We start from the raw sequence: 19,329 nt of genomic DNA, 5'->3' as shown, positions 1-19,329 counted from the left end.
GTGCATGTTTAATAGGCATTGCATATAGATTAACCATTCTTTAGTATCCCTCACTAGGGTTTTGAGGGAGAGAGGGATGCAATGTGGACATGTGCACTCACAAAGGCAGAATTTTTCTTCTAACTGTAACAAGACATACATACGACCCTTTACTGCATTCTGGCCCATAGCTAAGATTTTTATCCATGGGGCTCTACCTCTGAAAATCACAACAAAAATCAATAGGGAGTGATTTAATATAAAATATACAAACTTCTCAGTATGAGGACTTTCACAGAAAAGGAAGAAGGGGACAACAGTAGAAATCAATTTTCTTAAAAAATAGCATTCCCCTTATTTTGTCCCTGCTACTTAACACTCAAAAACAAATCTGCACAAAACTGGGAATATAGAAAAGGACAAGAGGGGATGTTCCACTGTAAAGTCTTAGGACCTACTCTGAGCTTTCATCCTCGTCAAGGCCCCAACCTATAGAGCTGAGGGCTCTCCGGTCCACTGGAGAAAGTGAGTGGTGTTTGATCATCACTCCTGCTTCACCAAAGATGGCCCAGTCACTCTCTGCCAAACTGAACGAAAGTGACCTGGACAGAGGCTGAGCCTCCCTGCTTTCTTCTTAGTTTTCTCGTGCCAGAAGGGTTTGCCTTGGTGAACTTCAAAACCGGATTGGCTCGCTCTTTCAGTCTCCAGCTGCACCTCCTTTGGCATCAAGTTGTCTGCCACTCCTGAATCCATTTCCATTTCCTCCTCCCTGACCCTTTAGAATGGGGATGATGCCTTTTTTTCTCCTTTGTTCTTTTTTGGAACTCTGTTAGGGGTCTGAAGCTTTATGTTGTTGGCTTGAGGAGTCTCTGCCTCCTTGACAGCCTCATTTTGCTTCTACTTTTTTACTGAACCTGGTGTGGAAACTGCCACTGCTACATTTTTCTTGTCTTCTTGCTCTCTTCTTCCTCCTTACTGTTCTTAGCTGCTTTTCCATTCTGGACAGTCAGTTCATAGGTGCCATTGGCCTTGGGTGTGGACTTGGAGAGCCCTTGCCCTTGGGCTTCTCTTCCTCATCCTCACTGGAATCATCAGAGGAAGAACTGCTGCTGCCCTCGGCCTTTACCTTCTTTCCAAGGCTGGCTTGGAAGGGGTTATGCCTGCTGCTGCCTTCTGTGGCTTCTTCTCAACTGGGGATTCAGATGTCTTCTTTTCCTCCTCACTCCTGGAGCTGTCTGAATCAGAGCTGCAGACCCAAGCATCCTGAAGTACCTGCCTGGCAGGAGCTGCTTTGGCAGTCACCTTGGGCTTAGGGGTGGCCACAGTGATCTTTGTCTTCTTCTCACTGGAATTGCTGTCAGCTTTTCTTGTCAGAAACTTCGGGCCACTGACTGCAGTTTGCCTGGGAGTTGCAGCTGACTTTGCTGCAGGTGACTTGGTAGTGGCAGCTGGCTTATTTGAGGAATTCTTGGTGGCACTGGCTGGCTTGGGAGGAGCTCCTTTATCCTCAGAGCTGTCGGGGTCTGAGCTGTCTGCAGAGATCTCTGTTGCTTTCTTTTTGCTGTAGGTGATTTGGTTGTTGCTTTAGAGATGACTCCCATAGACAGGGGTCTCTCCTCTTCCTCAGAACTGGAGTTAGATTCATCCATGCTGTCTTCACTGCTTTCCACAAGCTGTTTCTTCCCCGCAGTTTTCTTGGAAGTGTGAGTTCCCACAGACTTCTATGGTTGAGGAGCAGAAGGTCGGGGGACTGAACTGTAGGAATCTGTTTTTTGCTTTTTTTTTTTTTTTTGGAAGGTTCTGGTCCCCTTTTTCCTCATTGGTGAAGTCCTCACTGCTGGAACTCTGTTGGGTAGGGGTGGCAGCTGCTTTCACTGGGACCTTGGCCATGACTTGCTTTTTGGGTACAGTCTTCTCGAGGATGGCTGCTGTCTGCCCCTTCTCTGAGTCACCACTGCTGCTGCAGCTGCTGCTGGCTGCTTTGCTATTGGCTACTTAGGTGCTGCTGGAGCTAGAGTACCCCATATGGCTTTAGCCCGAGTTTAGCTGCCACAGGTGTAGTCTTTGCCTTCTGGTTCTTTGGTGCCTCATCCTCAGAGCTTGAGTCAAAATCAGAATCAGATTTCTTGGCCTTCTTAGGAGGAGCTTTAGCTGCCTTGGCTTGCGGCTTGACTCCATCTGGACAGGCTTTTGCTTTTTGTCTCCTCCTCACTGTCACTAGATCCTTCACCACTCCTGCTCTGATGCTTTGGCCACAGCCTTTTCAGGATGCTGAGGCAGACTGGTTCCCTTGGCAGGTATAGCAGCCTTCTTAGCTGGGGGCCCTTGATTGTTCCCCTCCTCCTCGCTGCTGTCCTCACTGCCGTCACTTAGCTGCTTCTTAGCTTTCTTAGTCACTGCTCCATTTGCCTGTAACTTTCACTTTGGGGCCTTGGCAGACTTGAGTCAGAAGCTGTAGATGTCCAAGAGGGAAGACGCGTTGGCATCCTACTGTGTAGTTCCTGTCACTTTGGTGAACGTCTTGGCCATCTCCAAGAGTTGGTTGTCACGCAGGAAAGCAAACACGAGGGGACACAGGTGGCTGGGAACCACGTGGTGCAAGCCAGCATCCACCATCCTCCGAGCAGTATGTGTCACTACTACCTTTTCAAAGCTAATAATTTCTGCCCCTAAAACTTTCATTAAAATGAAAAGAAAAGCCACAGACAGGGAGAAAATATTTGCAAAGGGTGTGTCTGATGATAGATGGGATCCAGGACTTATAAAGAACACTGAAGTTCAATAATAAGAAAATAATCTAATAAAAACATATGCAAAAATGTGCATAGACCCTTGGTGAAAAATCTATTGATGACAAATAAGCACATTAAAATACGCTTAGCTTCATTAGTCATTAGGAAATTGTAAATTAAATCTATAGTCAAATACCATTGCACACTGGTTAGAATGTTTGAAATTAAAACAACTGAACATACCAAGTATTGAAAAGTATGTTGCACCTTAAGAACTTTCATTCAGAGCAGGTGGAAATTTAAAATATTGCAACCATTCTGGAAAAAAAATATGTTAGGCAACAGATAAATGGATAAACAAATGGTGATATGCCCAAACAGTAAGATATTACTCATCAATCTAAGTACAAATCTCAAATTAATTGTTCTGAATAAAAGTAACCAGACAACAAAGGGTAGCTACTTGCATGATTCCATTTAAAAAATGTCTATACAATGCAAACAAATCTATAGTGATGGAAAGATCACTGGTTGTCTGGAGCTGGGGTTGGCAATGAAGGACAGATAGAGGAACGCAAGGAAGTTTCTGGTGTTATGGGTATGTTCACTATCTTGTGGTGACTGGTTTCTGACTGTATACATATGTCAAAACTTATATTGTATACTTTAAATATTTGCAATTTGTTGTCAAAATACCTATAAAAGCTGTTAAAATAATTTATATGTTTCACAAATAACTTAATTGTGAATTCACAATCATTTATGAATTTTAAATAATTAAGTGGGAAGAAAATGCTGCATATTAGAACATGTGAAATGCAGCTTACTTGAAGAGTTGAGGTAAATTTATGGCTCTAAATGCTTATAATCAAAATGAGAAAATACTTAAATATTAAGTAAGAAAGGAATAATTGAAAATGAAGCACACAATAGGAAAAATAATGAAACAAATAACCTAAATTAATGACATGTAAACCAAAGATGTAAAAGAGAAAACAACAAAGTCAAATAAATATTTTCAAAATGATTGAAAGACTAGAAAAATCTCTGTTAGGGTGCATGAAGGAAAAATGAATAGACCCCAATAAACATAATAAGAAATATGAAATCTAGTATTGACGCAGATAAACAGAAATTTAAAAAGATACAGAAATACAACAAACAACTTTCCGCCAACAAATTTGAAAATTTAAATGAACTAGACAATTAGACATATAGTTAATCAGGTAGTGTACCAAAATTCTAACACAAAAAAATAAAAAGGAAAAAAAGTATAAATCATGCTTTGGTAATTAATTAGTGCCATTAGGTAAATTATTCAATTATTCACTTAAATAAAACATGCAATCAAAATCTTGGCACAGCAGACAGTTTCACAAGTGAGTTCTATTTAACGTTCAATGACAAAAACATTCTTTCAGAAAACAAATAAAAGAGGCATTGTCCAATTGGTATTACAAGGCTAGTATTACCTCACATCAAAAATAGATAAGGAGAGTTATTTTCTTTAAATCTTATTTTTATATCTTTCAGTGAATTCTCAACCTTTGCTTGATCTACTGCCTGGAACCAGAAAGAATATATCAAATTATTTTTTAAAGTTCAGTCCTTTTAAATATGTAAATATTTCTAATTATCTGCCTAAATTTTATTTTCTCTCAGCTAAACAACCCACTGTAAAAATTGTTCATGTAAAACCAGACCTATTAATTATCAATAAACAGAAGGAAGTAGTGTTTTTATTTAATGAAGAGACTTGTGTTTTTTCATAAAGAAGTCCTCAAAAAGCCAATATTTGCAAAGATTTAATGGTGCACTGGGATATAATATATAAGGGAAAATATTTCTCTCTCTTTCTTCTTCCCCTCTCTGCCTCTAAGCCCATTAGGTTTAGCTCTTAAAATTTTCTCTTTCAATTTATTACTGACATAATTGTGTCTGGTTATAATGCCTTTCATTAATACAACAATCTAGAGATTTCATGTCCTCGAAGATAAAAGATACTATCTGAGCAATTATCTCACCTCATGGGATTTTTGGCTCATCCATCATTTAAACCCATTATTTTGGTGTACAGTGTCAGCTGATCTTTTTGCCAGCATGCTGTGTATGATCATTGGTGTCAATCTGTCTTTATTTTTGGTTCAGTTTCTACTTTTCAAGGAATGATTATTTTCTTATATTTTCCTGAGTCTATTCATTTCTACTTGGCCAGGTAGAAAGAAATATATATTTATGCTAATAGAAAGACATCCACTAAATGTTCCAAAAAATAGCAGTATCAATCTTAAAGAAAATCCAAATCTTCCCTTCTTGAGAGAGAGAAAAAAATGTCCATATGTCAACAACAATGAGTCTTATTTTTATTTTGTTTCAATGTACTATTAGAGGTTTCCAAAGTTATAATTTTTTCAAGATTATTATTATACATCCATCTATCTTTATTTTAGCTATTTCTGCATGCTTGCAAATCCTAGAATTCCATAAATAGCTGGATTAGATATGTATAAGAATTTTAACAAAGGTTGTGGAACATGCACATATTTATAGTAGTGAACATCAATAAATAACTTTATTTTGCCATCACTAGGTCCTATATGCACGGGAGATTTATCCTGTATTCCAATCCCCCATTAAGAGTCTCTTCTACAAACACTTATTCATTGCAGAGTATTTTTCATAGTTGAAATCCCTCTAGGCAAGTCTCTACTGATCAATAGCTTTGATATCCAACAGATGCAAGAGGAAGTTAATGTCTCCCTAGTGTGTGGCATCATGTAGATTTTCATTTATTGCAGTGTTGATCCAGAAATTTCTTATCCCTGTTAGTCTTGGTCCCAAGAGTTTGGAACATCTGCCTCTTGCTATTTTCTGACTTTTAATGTATTTTTTAAAAATGTATTACTATGAGTAGACTTTTTTCTGTGAGACCTAAGTGTATGTATAGACACATAATTGTCATCGATGATAACTACATTCATCGATCCTAATGGAGATATTATGCACCACCCATCCAAGAAACTCAGCATCAAAAAGTGCATTTGTTTTGAGTAAAAAAAAAAAAACCATCTCATTTTGCTTCTTATTCTTTTATTTAAGTGTTCATATTTCATAAATGATATAATTGCTCTGGGACAGGTCCTGTTCTGGGTCTATAATCTGCTAATACTCAGATCTTTCCTTATGCAATTCAATACACTGAATTCTGGTGCAAGTAACATTTTGTCCTTATAAATGGCATTCTGAGCCCAAGAACATAACAACTCCATTTCTTAGAAAGTTTGCAAATAGTGTTTACCTCATCTTAAATGCTACCTATTTCATGTTATCTAGAATGATATTATAGGAACTTGGCACTTCTCCCCATTTTACAGACAATTCTGGTCTCTCCATTTCTCCCTTTCTCTATCACAATCTGGTTGTCTGTCTTAGACCAGACCATGATACAACAACTTGGAAGTAGGTAGTTTATTTGAGAGATGATTCCAGATAGGGAGTGTGAAAGTGAAATAGGAGAAGAGAAAATACAATAGAGTACATTGGTGAGTGGCTTACCATTCTAAACAACTGGAACTCGAAAACCACAAGGGACTCTCTGAGAAACATTCAAGCTTTTCTAGACAAGCCTGGAGAGTCTGAGGTCATTTATCCATTGACTCCCATCCCCCAGGTGGTAAACATTGACCCTGGCAGCTTTAGCTCTCTTACACTTTTGAGTTGGACTTGCAGGTCAGACCAAGCCTGCATGGCCAAAGCAAGCATTGAAGCAAAGACGTAGAGAGACAAAGACACTGTCACCTTGCTGGTAACTATCCACTAGAACTGCAGATGAGCTAATTCAAAGATAGGACAAGGAAACATGGATTGGGACAGACACTGCCCTCTGCACTATCAATGTATGCTTATAATGAATGGCAATCCTTGGCTATCTATGTCGTTATAGAATATGTAATGCAAGGATAGAGAAGTAGAAGCTTTATAATTTTTCTGAAACAATAAAATTCTCATGTTAAAACTAGCAGTTTCTTATTTTTCTGGATGCTGCAGAGTTTGCGTTGGAGTGAAAAAGTGGACAGAGTGGACAGGTCCCAGGATTCTAATTCCAGGATCACAGGTTTATTCCTTTTGTAGTGCTGCTGGTGAGGTACACCACTAAAATTCCATCTGCCATGAAGTAAGCTGAAACTTCTCTAGATCCTACAGATAATCAATGTCTTTTAAATCAGGTGTTCATGGTTATTATTAGCTCATTAATGTTTCTGTGCCCTGGTTAACATTTTAATAAAATTTTTAGAAAACTTTATTATATTCTGCATATATATATATGTGTGTGTGTGTGTGTGTGTGTGTGTGTGTGCCTAGGTATATATGATATATCTATGTCTTTCTCTCTCTCCATACACGCGCGCGCACACACACACACACACACATATATAGGCATAGATAATAAACCAGAATCCCAACTCCATGGCCTTTGACTTTTGCACTGAATTTCTATTGCCCCTTTATTAGATTTTAATTTCTGAGATTGTAAATTTCCATTGAATTTTAATTTCTAAGAGGATAGAGATATTGTGGTGGTGTTGTTGTTTACATGTATATCACCTGAATGTTTATCAAAGTATTTGTTCTCAAGTACTATATATGGTGATCTAATAGATTTTTCCTAGTCTGTATGAGATATTTAGATACAAAACATGGGGGTAAGGCCATCTTGGGGCTTCAATAGAGTAATCTGACTGGTGCAGAAATGTCCAAGAGCTCTCTTTTTTTCTCATGTATTGAGCTACTCAATTTATATATATATACACACACATTTATATTATATATAATTATATATATAATGTTTGTTTATATAATATATTTACATAATTGTTTTTGCTGAGAAACAATAAATTTTATTATGTGTTTCAGGTAGAGCTGCTGTTCCACTTCACTTTACCTTGTTGTGGACACTGGGGCCTCTTTGCAGATCCAGGCCACCAGTGCTAGTGACAAGTCACCATGTCACTACAATTGCCAAATTGGACAGACCCAGGAGGACACCTGATCCAAATTAGGCCATTCAGATTCTATCTCCTTAGAAGGTGGAATTTTAATTGTATCACTTGCCTTGTTGCTGTATCATGTTAGCAGTAGTGTACTACAGAAAGTCTTGCTTCTAATGGCCTTCTCAAGGTTATATAATTCCTTAAATATTTTTAAAAATTTTCAAGAACCTGCCAATAATTTTATTTTGTCTTACTCGCCCTTGCTTTTGTTTGTTTCAGTGTATGTTTATCTTTTATTTAACTTCATTTAGCCAATGCTGTTTGTTCTTACTTTCAAAAAAAATTCAACTACTGCAAAGAACTTTTTTTATTTATAAAGTATTTTCATAGCTAATATTTACTTGATCCCAAATAAGACATGAAAAAATAGCGTTTTTAGTTACTGTTGAAGCTCAGCTGAAGATGCCGAGGAGAATGCCAAAGGTCCAACAGAAACACTACTTTCCTCCTGTCATCGTTTTTAGTTCTTTTGTTTGCTTGTGTTAACATCTCATAGCAGTCGATGAGACTCAAAGGTCAAATCTAAGAAGTACCTGGAGATGTTTTCTTATCATTCCCCTTTTTTCAGATGAGAAAGCTGAGTTTCAGAGAGGTAATAACTTTTCACTGATCTCTCTGTTCTTCTCGTTATTGACTGAACTGACAAATCGTAAGACCACAGATAATGCAGAAATATCTTGTCCTTCTATGCCAGGGAGAGAAAGCAGCGATCTTTGGGCCTTTTTCGCTACTTTATGACAGAATATACATTGGATAGTCTTTACTTAAAATTCTTCCATAAAGTCCTTCTATTTTTGACACTATGGATGAAACTTTAGGACATTATGCTAAATCAAATGAGCCAGTTATAGAAGAACAAATACTGCATGATTCCACATATATGAGGCATCAAAACCAGTCAAATGTCTACAAGCTAAAAATAGAATGGTGGTTGCCAGAGGCTAAGGGAAGCATGAGGCAGGGGTTGCAAGGAGTTGGGAAGTTATTATTTAATAGGTATCACATTCCAGGTAAGCAAGATTAAAAAGCCCTAGAGATCTGCTATACAACATGCTTATAGGTAATGATCCTATACTGTAAATGACAAAGGTGCCAAGAATACACATTGAGGAAAGACAGTTTCTTCAATAAATGGTGCCAGGAAAATTGAGTATCCACATTCAAAAGTATGAGATTAGATATCCATCTCTTACCATATTAAAAAGTCAACTCAAAATGGATTAAAGACTTAAATGTATACCCCAAAACTATGAAACTACTAGAAGAAAACATAGGCAAAACATTTCACAACATCTAGCTGGGCAAGGATTGTTTTTAAAAGAAATAAGGACCTCAAAAGTAAAAGCAACAAGACAAAAAATAGACAAATAGTATTACATCCAACTAAAGAGCTTTTTCACAGCAAAGGATCTTGATAACGGAAGAAAGTGACAACCTGTAGAATAGGGGAAAATGTTTGCAAACTATACATCTAACAAAGGAGTTAATATCCAGAATATATTAAAAAATTTACACAACTCGACAGAAACCCCCAAAAAATCTGATTTAAAAATGGGCAAAGTAGTTTAATAGACATTTCTCAAAAGAAGTCATACCAATGGCTGGCAGGTATGTGAAAAACATGCTCAAAATTGCTAATTATCATGGAAATGGAAATCAAAACCACAATAAGATACTTCACTTATCCTTGAACTGCTATTATCCAAAATGCCTAATAAAGCAAGTCTTGGTTAGGATGGAGAAAAGGAAACATTTGTATACTCTTGGTAGATTTGAAAATTAGTATAGACAATACAGAGGTTTCTCAAAAAACTGAAAATAGAACAAGATCCAGCAATCCCCACTGAAAGGTTTATATCTAAAGTAAATGAAGTATGTCAAAGACATATCTGCCTTCCCGTGTTTATTTCAGCACTGTTTACAAAAGCCAAAATATAGACTCAACCTAAGTGCCCAATAATGAATGGCTCAGCAAAATGTGGTATATGTGTTTGTATAGATGCACACATATACAATGGAAGACTATTTAGCCATGAAAAGTATGACATCCTGTCATTTGTAACAACATAGATGAACCTGGAAGTCACAAAGTTATGTGAAACAAGCCAAACACGTAAAGATAAATTGCCATATGTGGAAGCTAGAAAATAAAGAAAATTGATATCACGGCTATAGAGAGTATAACAGTCATCACCAGGGACTGGGAAAAGGAGGGGGAAAAGAGGAGGATGGGGAGAGGTGGGTCAACAGTTCCAAAGTTACAATAAGATGAGAGAAATAAGGTATGGGGCTGTATTTCATGGAACAGTGACTATGCTTCACAGTAAGTTATTATATATTAGAAAGTGGCCAGAAGAGAGGCCTTTGAGTGCTCTCACCACAAAGAAGTGATAAATGCTTGAGGCAATGGATATACTAACTACCCTGATTTGATCATTGTACAACATATGCAAGTATCAAATTGTTCAATTATACCCATAAATATGTATAACTCCATGACAACTAAAAATTTTAAAAATTGTTAGTAGGGTAGAATTCATATTATGTATGTGTTCTTACCACAATAAATAAATAAATAATACAGAAGTGGTTTGTCTTTAGACATCTGTGATGATACTGCTCCATTAAATTAACATCTCTTACAGACACAAAAATAATGCAACAGTAAGGTATCGTATTAAAATTCCACATGTGGGCCTAGGAAATTCCGCTTGAAGAAGGAAAAACAATTCATTTTGAGGAATCAGATTTATTCCCAGCAAGGGAGTGTCAAGTTATAAAATTCTTAGAAGGAACTGACATTATTCTTCACAAATGAAAGGAGTAATAACATTTTTTTGTTTTTTTTTTTCCATAATTTTCCTCTTAAACCAGTTTATTAAATATTTGTCATGAATGGTAGAAACAATTCAAATGACTCTGGTAAAAATTTAAGAAACCAAAAATTACATAGACACACCCTTTTTTTTTCTTTTTTAGTTTTTATTATACTTTAAGTTCTAAGGTATATGTGCACAATGTGCAGGTTTGTTACATATGTATACATGTGCCATGTTGGCGTGCTGTACCCATTACATGAGTTATATCTCCTAATGCTATCCCTTCCCCCTACCCCCACCCCGTGACAGGCCCTGGTGTGTGATGTTCCCCTTCCTGAGACGCACCCTTTAAACAAAAGGCATCAATATTCGGTGCAGTTGAACATATATTGATACCTCTCAGTGCACCATTAGTTACATTCGAAAGATAAAGTGTGTGTTTATGGATAATTTGTAAGCACTTTTTTTTAGCTTTCTTCCAAAAACACTCTTGTAATAACAACATTAAGGACAAAAGACTGGCTAAGACTGAAATTTTCATCTAAGAAGAAGATTCTACTTGAACATTAAGGGACTAGAACAGACGTTGGACTTCATTTTCCTTGGGGTGGGATGGAAGCTCTGGGGCCAGTGAAAGAAGGTTGATCTCTCTTACCCTTTTGCTCCCAGTTAACACTCACACCCTTGATGTAGAATATAGGAGAAAATATAGAAGAAAATTTAGAAACATATGTATGTCTTCCAATATAAGACAGGACACCCAAAAGTCATAAAGGAAAAAACTGATACATTTGATTACAAAGACATCATCCCACATTTATGAATGCACAGCTAAAAATAATTTAATATAAAGTCAAAACACAAATTTATAGACTGTAGAAAATATTTGCCTCACATAAAATTTTTAAAAATAATATTTTTAATAATAATTACTTGCTACATTGATATGAAGAAGGTAAAGAAGTCAGGATAAAAATGAGAAAGGATGTGAATAGAGAAAACGCTGAAATAAATGTAAATTGTGTAAAAATGTAGGAAAGAAAGCTGAACCTCAAGTAGCTAGAGAAATGCAAAATATGAAATGGATTATAATTTTCTAGTCTGTCTTTATTCAGATTGAACATACTCAGAGTCTTTACCTCTTCATTATATGACATGATTTACTATATGTCCTTCATATACCCTTATGCCCTTATATGAATATGCCCTAGTTTACCAAAGTCCAGGAGTATTTGGACCTTGAAGAATAAATAATAGCCATGATATTCCTGCAGGACCTGAAATATTTTCTTTTCAATCTCACCTTAGTCTAATATCTACTTTTGTCTTTCTGCTACCATCTAATAATTTTTTCTAACGATATCTCAGGACATTATTTTTTCTTAGTATACTAAAAATGTCTCAGTATTCTATCCTCTACTTGTAATGGTTTTCCCTGTCTTTTCTTCCAGCTAACTCCATCCATGACCTCAAATACAACCTCATGATTTAGGTAAAATATTACCCTTGGGTATTCAAATAACCTGGTATTTCTTCTCCATAGCAATGTGTGTACTTTTATTTAAATAATTACTTGCATATCAAACCATGAAGAGAGGTTATCTTTTAAAAGGGGTATATCAGTAGATAGTGTTGATAATTTAGTTGTATTTGAATCTTTTCAATGAAAATATATTTGTCAATTATAGAAACAGTTCTATTTTATGCAACTTATTTTCTGACATAAAAGTTTAAACTCCCACTAACATAATGCACCATGAGGTCTTGGATTATTTTCTATTGTTTACCTTTGGATTTCTAGGACTTAGCATGTGCCCTTGTGTGCAGTAAATGCTCAATAGATATTTGTTGACTCTCTAACACCAGATGCTTATTGCGCTATAAACAATGCAGTGTAGAGTGAAACGATCATCTCATTTTGAGACCCATGTTTTTTCTGTTGTTTGAACACAAAATAACCTTTGTTCTATGATAGCTACATCCAACTGCTGATTTATTTGCACTTCCATTTGAGTAAATTCTTAAGCCTTTTGAGATTTCTATGCTATGTTTTCTTGAAACAGGTTCTGTGAACTCAAATAGAAAATGTTTTATTCTCTTAGTAAATGTTTATGGAATACCTCCCATGTGCCAGGACCTGTACTAGGTGCTGGGAATGTGGAATAATTGAAACAAACTGCCTTCATTTAAGAAGATTTCATTTTACTGGAGGACCTGTAGACTTAAAAATAACTTTATACCTATCATTTGTTGCTTTTTGTTTTGTTGTGTACTGTGCCTTTCTGGTAATTAATCAAGAAAGGGCTAATGTGCTCCATTTGAATTTTAAAGTATAAGTGAAAAATAAAAATGCACTGGGATACCAACCAATCACCTTGCAGTTGATTTCCTGTCACTGAGTGTGATCTTGGGACAATCCATTAACCTCTGTGAATACCGGGGATGCATTTATTTCCGACATGTTGTACTCTTTTGTGGCTATGAAATTCATTATGAAGACACAAAAGAGAAACGTGCATCTATGGGCAATCTCATGATGAAACAATCCATGTGTTAAAACTAAGCACCTATCTTTTATTTCTGTGATTTGTTCATACACTAAAGATATGAATGAGGCATCAAAAGACAGAAGAAAGGATTGAGGCTATAAAACTTGCCAAGTACCTTGACCTTAGCCCGATGGAACACATTTCAGACTCCTGACCACAAGAATGGATAGAATTCCATAAAGTCTGAGATAATAAACTTGCATTGCTTTAATCATTAAGTTTGTGATAATTTGCCATACAGGCCATAGGAAACTCATACAATATATAAAGAAAAGACTCCAAGAATTCACAGAAACCCAACACTGCCTAGAATTGTCAATTTGGCTGGGTATCTTACTACTCTAAGTTTTGCTTTCCTCATTTGCAAAATATGCATCATATTAATGCTGTGTAGCTCAAAATACTGTGTTGAGGATTCAAAGAGGTTTTGTCTGCATCACAAACCTATACATGATAGTTACCTGTTACTAGTATCCTTGACGTAATTCTACAGGACAACTTTTCTAAAACTCATTGGTAACTGTCTGATGTGTGCCCATGGTAGAGGGTAGGTCAATTTAATCATATCCCAGTCACTGAAACACGAAAACACACTCTGCAGTTCCCAGGGTGATGGCGGAGCCCTCTCATCAGTAGGGGTGCCATAGTGAACCTCCAGGATATCTATCACCCATTGCCTGGGCAAGCAGCCATGTAGAGTTGGAGCCAGCATATAAATCCCACTATTGTCTGAGTCACTCTTTCAACTTTTTTTAAAAAAATATATATTATTCCAGTTCCTGTGCTAGGAACTGGCATTGTTATAGTGAGTAAAGCAGATCTCTTGCCTGCTGGGAATTAGATAATCAGGTGAAACCCACAAGTCAGTACAACTGTGCACTATGTAATGACCTTTCAGTCAATGACAGACCACATAAAGTACAGTGGTCCCATAAGATTACAATGGGGTTGAAAGATTCCTATCACCTAGTGACATTGGGGTTACCTTAATGTCTAACACAAAGCATTACTCACATGTTTGTGGTGATGCTGGTGTAAATAAGCTTGCGCTGCCAGTCATATAAAATTCAGTGTATAAAATCATATATAGTGTATAATACTTAGTAATTATGATAAACAACTATGTTACTGATTTGTCTATTTACTATACCATAATTTTATTGTTAGTTAAAGTGCACTCCTATTTATTAAAACAAGTTAACTGTAAAACAGCCTCAGGCGGGTCCTTCAGGAGAAAGTATTACCATCATAGGAGATGGCAGCTCCATGCATGTCATTGACCCTGAAAGCCTTCCAGTGGAACAAGGTGTGGAGGTGGAAGACAGTGATGCGTATGATCTTGACCCTGCATAGACCTAGGCTAGTGTGTGTATCTTAGATTTTAAGATTCTAATAAACATTTTTAGTGAATATATGTATTGTAAAATAAAAAGCTTATATAGTAAGTACATAAAGAAAGAAAATATTTTTTTTCAGCTAGACAATGTGTGTTTTGAGTGAAATGTTATTATGAAAGGGTTGAAAAGATTCAAAAAAGTTTGTGAAGTAAAAACAGTTACAGTAGCTAAGGTTAATTTATTATTGAGGAAATAATTTACAGAATAAATGTAGTGTAGCCTAAGCGCTCAGTGTTTATAAAGTCTGCAGTAATCTACAGCAGTGTCCTAGGACTTCACCACTCACTGACTCACCCAGAGCAACTTCCAGTTCTGTAAGCCCCATTCATGGTAAGTGCCCTATCCAGGTACACCATTTTTATCTTTGATAGTGTATTTTTACTGCACCTTTCCTATGTTTATATATGTTTAGATACACAAATATCTACTATTGTGTTACAGTTATACTTCGTACAGTACTAAATATCTACTATTGTGTTACAGTTGTATTTAGTACTAAATACTAAATTTAGTACTAAGTACTAGTACAGTATTTAGTACAGTATTAGTACAATTTAAATATTTAGTATAGTATTTAGTACAGTAACATGCAGTATGGGTTTGTATCCTATAGGCAATAGACTATATCAGATAGGTATATGTAAGTGCACTCTGTGATGTTCACACAATTAAAAATTGTCTAACAGCACATTTTTTTCTGATCACATTCCCGACGTTAGGTGGCAAGCGATGCCTGGCTATAGCTAAATATTCTGTAAATCTCTGTAGTAATTCACTGAAACTCTGTGCCTCACTTTTCACACCTGTAAGACGAAGCTAACAGACAGGGGAAGTACCTTTGAGGTGACACATGTAAAATGCTCAGAGCGGTATTCGACACATCATAAATGCTAGGTTAGTGTTTGTTACTGTTGCTGATGTTGTGTGCCGTGATTAATTCCAGTGAAATTTAAATCTGGGACTCTATGGGAGCACAAAGACAAAAAAAATCCAATCCCATCTTGGAGTATCAGGAGAGGTTCCAGGGAAAGAAATGTACAAAATTGGATCAGAAGAACTAAGTACTGATTAGCATGGTAAAGAATGTTAGGAAAAGGAGGAAAGGCAGAATGGAACAACACTTGCAAAAGTTTAGGGCTGTGTGTCCATGTGCCGTGTGTGTGTGTGTGTGCGTGTGTGTGTGTGTGTATGAGAAAGAGAGAGACACAGAATGTGAGCTTGATTGGTTTCAAGTATCGCTAAATTTGTTTGAAATACCTCAGCTGGTTCTAAAACCTCCTTCCATGAAGGGTGGCCTCTTTTGCACATGGATGGACCAAAGATGTCCATCCATTTTTAAATGGATTGTAATGAGTATCAGTACCAAAGCCATTGACCTCAAAGGACTCCCTGAATCTCTAGAACATTCTGGAATCATGCATTTTGTGTGTGTGCTCTCAACCTGACCGCACACTCTTTGGTGGTATGTAAGGTTCCACTGATAGTTGTCTGTACTTTTATTCCCATGTCTTCATTTGTAGGAGTGACTGCATCATGTGACTACATGCAGGTGCAGGGATGGGAGGAGAGTGACGCCCACCATCAGTGTCAGAACCCAAGTTTCTAGGGACTGTGAACCTTGCTATGACAGAACAGGATGAAGGGTGTTTTAGGTTGAGTTCTCCAAGGACAAAGATGGAGATTTGCAAGCAGAGTGTTTATTGGGGTGTGCTCCCTAGATTAATATCTGCATAGAAGTGAAGGGAGCAGAAACAAGCAGAGAGATAAGGTGCACCATGATGCACTTACAGCAGGACCTCAGCCCATCCCTTCTGGCACGCTGGAGCCGAGACCACCCTGCAGAGATGCTCTCCATTTAGGCCAGGGAGTGGCCTCTATGCCTACATCTGTAGTCATGGCAGGAGGCTCTCTTGGGGAAAGAGTGTACATTTTGGGTGAGGCAGCTTCCTTTGGTGGATGGTAATTCTTAGGGATAAGCCTACTCTTATAATGATAGTCATTTTAGAACGTGTTCAAAAGAGTGAAAAATGTCCTGAAATGACTCAGAGGGTATTTGTGGAAGCTGTCTTAAGTATGCAAAGAGTTGTCCTTTAGAAGAAAAATTAATTTTGTTCACTGTGGCCCAAGAAATTAAGTGTAGTAAAAGTGAGTAGACAATTCAGAAAAATATATTTGAGACCACTGTCTAGAACTTTCACTTAATCTAAATGTTCCCTAAGAAAGCATGGTCTGCCAAAAGACAGTGAACCGTGGTGGATGTTTTCATCATAAACCTCATCAGCTACATTTTGTAGATGTCACACAGAGGCAACAAATATAATCAGGATGAATTTAATCATGATAAAATTTGAGGCAGTTGGAACTCATCAAATCTTAAGACCAATTTAATAACTAAGAGAGAGACACTTTTTAAAGAGCCAGGGAAAGTCATGTTCATAAGTGTTCAAATTGCAGATTCACCCACTGAGCTCTGAGGGTCAGATAAGTGGTCCTTCAGCAATTTGGACTATCATACAGTAGCTGCTTTAAAAGAGAACAGACATAAACAAATTAATAGAAACCTTTGGGAAAATTGATAATTTGTTTCAATTTAGTTTATGAAAATAATCCCCTTTATGAATAAACCATGAATAGTCATTAAGAGGTGTTGAAAATATTATGCCCCTTTCTAATATTTACTTTTAAAATCATTACTATGAATTGGTATAAGGTTAAAATTATGTATATAATTTCATAAGTTTTTCTAATAGCCATTCAAATCAAACACTTAATTATAATATATAAGAAAATGTATTTGTATTCATTTCTCTCATTAGTGTATTTACTTTAATGGACATTTTTATTGTATTTGTTTTTATTACATAATAAAAAAGAAACTTCTGTATTTGTGAGAAAACAAAGAGATATTATAGTGCAAAGAAATGTTAAAGTACAGCCAGAAGTGAAATCCCAAGATTACTTCAACAATTGACCCAAGAAAATCATACTGATTTGATTCAAAGCTGTAGAGAGCTTCAATGTCTTTTTTAGGGGACAGTCAGACTTTCTTGATTCTTCACCCCAAATTCATCATTTTTGGTTATAATAGTAATAATTGAAATCATTAACTCTCTTTATACCTTTAGGAGCTGGGTTCTTAAGTGAATTATAATAAACGAAGATGGAGTTGAGGAGGTTTACCAGTGAGGAAAACAACAACAACAACAACACATAGTTTGTGTAAGAAAGAAATAGGGCACTTGTTCTAGATAGATGAGATGAAACCATGGTATAAAGTTACCTCAGGAGATGGAAGCCGTAGATGAGTGGATTCCCAATCAGCTGACTGAACAGAGTCTTTGTTAGAGATAAGCAAAACTTCTGAGTACTATATACCCTTTTATTCTATTCTTAAATTTTTATAGACCCTGCAAAGCAGCCCATTTCTATTTTCAGACATAGGATAAATTAAAGTTCAACATGATGAAAATAATACATGTCCAAAATTCCTTATCTAAAACCCCTAGGGCCAAATGAGTTTTGGAATGAAGTCTTTTCAGGATTCAGAAAGATTATATGGAACATAGAGTATACATTAGGTAATTCACTCAATGTAGTCTAGAGCGCCACCCTATAATGGAACATAGGGATATCTAGGTGGCAATATATATAGATATTCCTAATGAATGGGAAAATAGACTGTAAATAACCTTCATGCCAGTTTTGCTGAAATACAGTCCCACAAAATTCAGCAGCTTAAAACAACAAAATTTAACAAATTTATTATATCTGTTGCATATGTTGCATAGATGATGGTTTGCATGCAGTTTGATATGCAGTTGTATCTAGTTTAAAAATGGTCTGGTTCAGAGGATTCAAGACATCTACTTCACATGTCTGGTGCCTTGTCAGTGTGCCTAGAAGACTGGCTTCATCTGATCAACCAGAGCACCCCCATGAGTCCCTTCTGCATAAGTGATCTAAGCTTGGTAAGCCTTTTTATATGGTGTTTCAGGAATCTCAGAAAGATTGTTGGTAGAAGCAGCAAGCTCTCTTATCACCTAGCCTTGAAAGTCTCCTATCCGTATTTGCTCAACACTCTTGGTCAGGCAAGTCACTGAGGTCAGGTCAGTATAAATTGGATGGAAATTAATTCATACCTGTCAATGGGAAGACTACCAAAAACTTTGTGTTCATCTATATTTTACCAGAGTTTACCCTCTGGTCACACATTATTTCTTTTCCCCAACATGAAAAATACACTTATCCCCCCTCCAATTTACCTAAATTCTCATCCCATTATGCCATCGAAGTGTAAAAGCCTTGTCATGTAAATCAGATCCCACCCATATGTGGATGAGGTTCCTATGGTGCAGATCCTCAAGTATCATCATTGAGTATAGTTCCTTTCATTTTAAAGACTCGCCAACTGAAGACACACGTATCTACCCCCAACCCAACTAATATAATATGGTGATTCAAGGGTAGAATTGCCATAGACAGTAGTATGCAAAATGTGAGAAAAAGTAAAACACATAGCTGTCACTGGTCCATAACAATTATGAAACTCGGTTGGCGCATATTGCCAACCTCTTCATTAAAACCCAGCACTGCTCCTCAGGATTTATTCTGTGGAGCTTGGCTCAATTCTCTAGGGCTTTGATTCAGCCCTCTGTGTCATCTCTCCATTCACATAAGAAACATCCCACATCTGTAGCTAAGTACACTTACCACCTTATATCCTGCGGATAGAAGTTCTGAGGTTCTGGGGGGCGGAGCAAGATGGCCGAATAGGAACAGCTCCAGTCTCCAACTCCCAGCGC

The 19,329-nt window shown here is 36.7% G+C and overlaps 1 pseudogene; it reads right to left on the bottom strand.

The window, feature by feature from the left end:
• Window positions 1-551: 551 nt before the first annotated feature.
• Window positions 552-2,595, bottom strand: LOC105554952 (annotated as a pseudogene).
• Between the last annotated feature and the right edge of the window lie 16,734 nt (window positions 2,596-19,329).

This window comes from Mandrillus leucophaeus, unplaced genomic scaffold, assembly GCF_000951045.1.
Source record: "Mandrillus leucophaeus isolate KB7577 unplaced genomic scaffold, Mleu.le_1.0 Scaffold667, whole genome shotgun sequence".
Lineage (NCBI taxonomy): Eukaryota > Metazoa > Chordata > Mammalia > Primates > Cercopithecidae > Mandrillus > Mandrillus leucophaeus.
The sequence above is the reverse complement of the archived record's forward strand: the minus strand, read 5'-3'. Positions and strand labels throughout refer to the sequence as shown.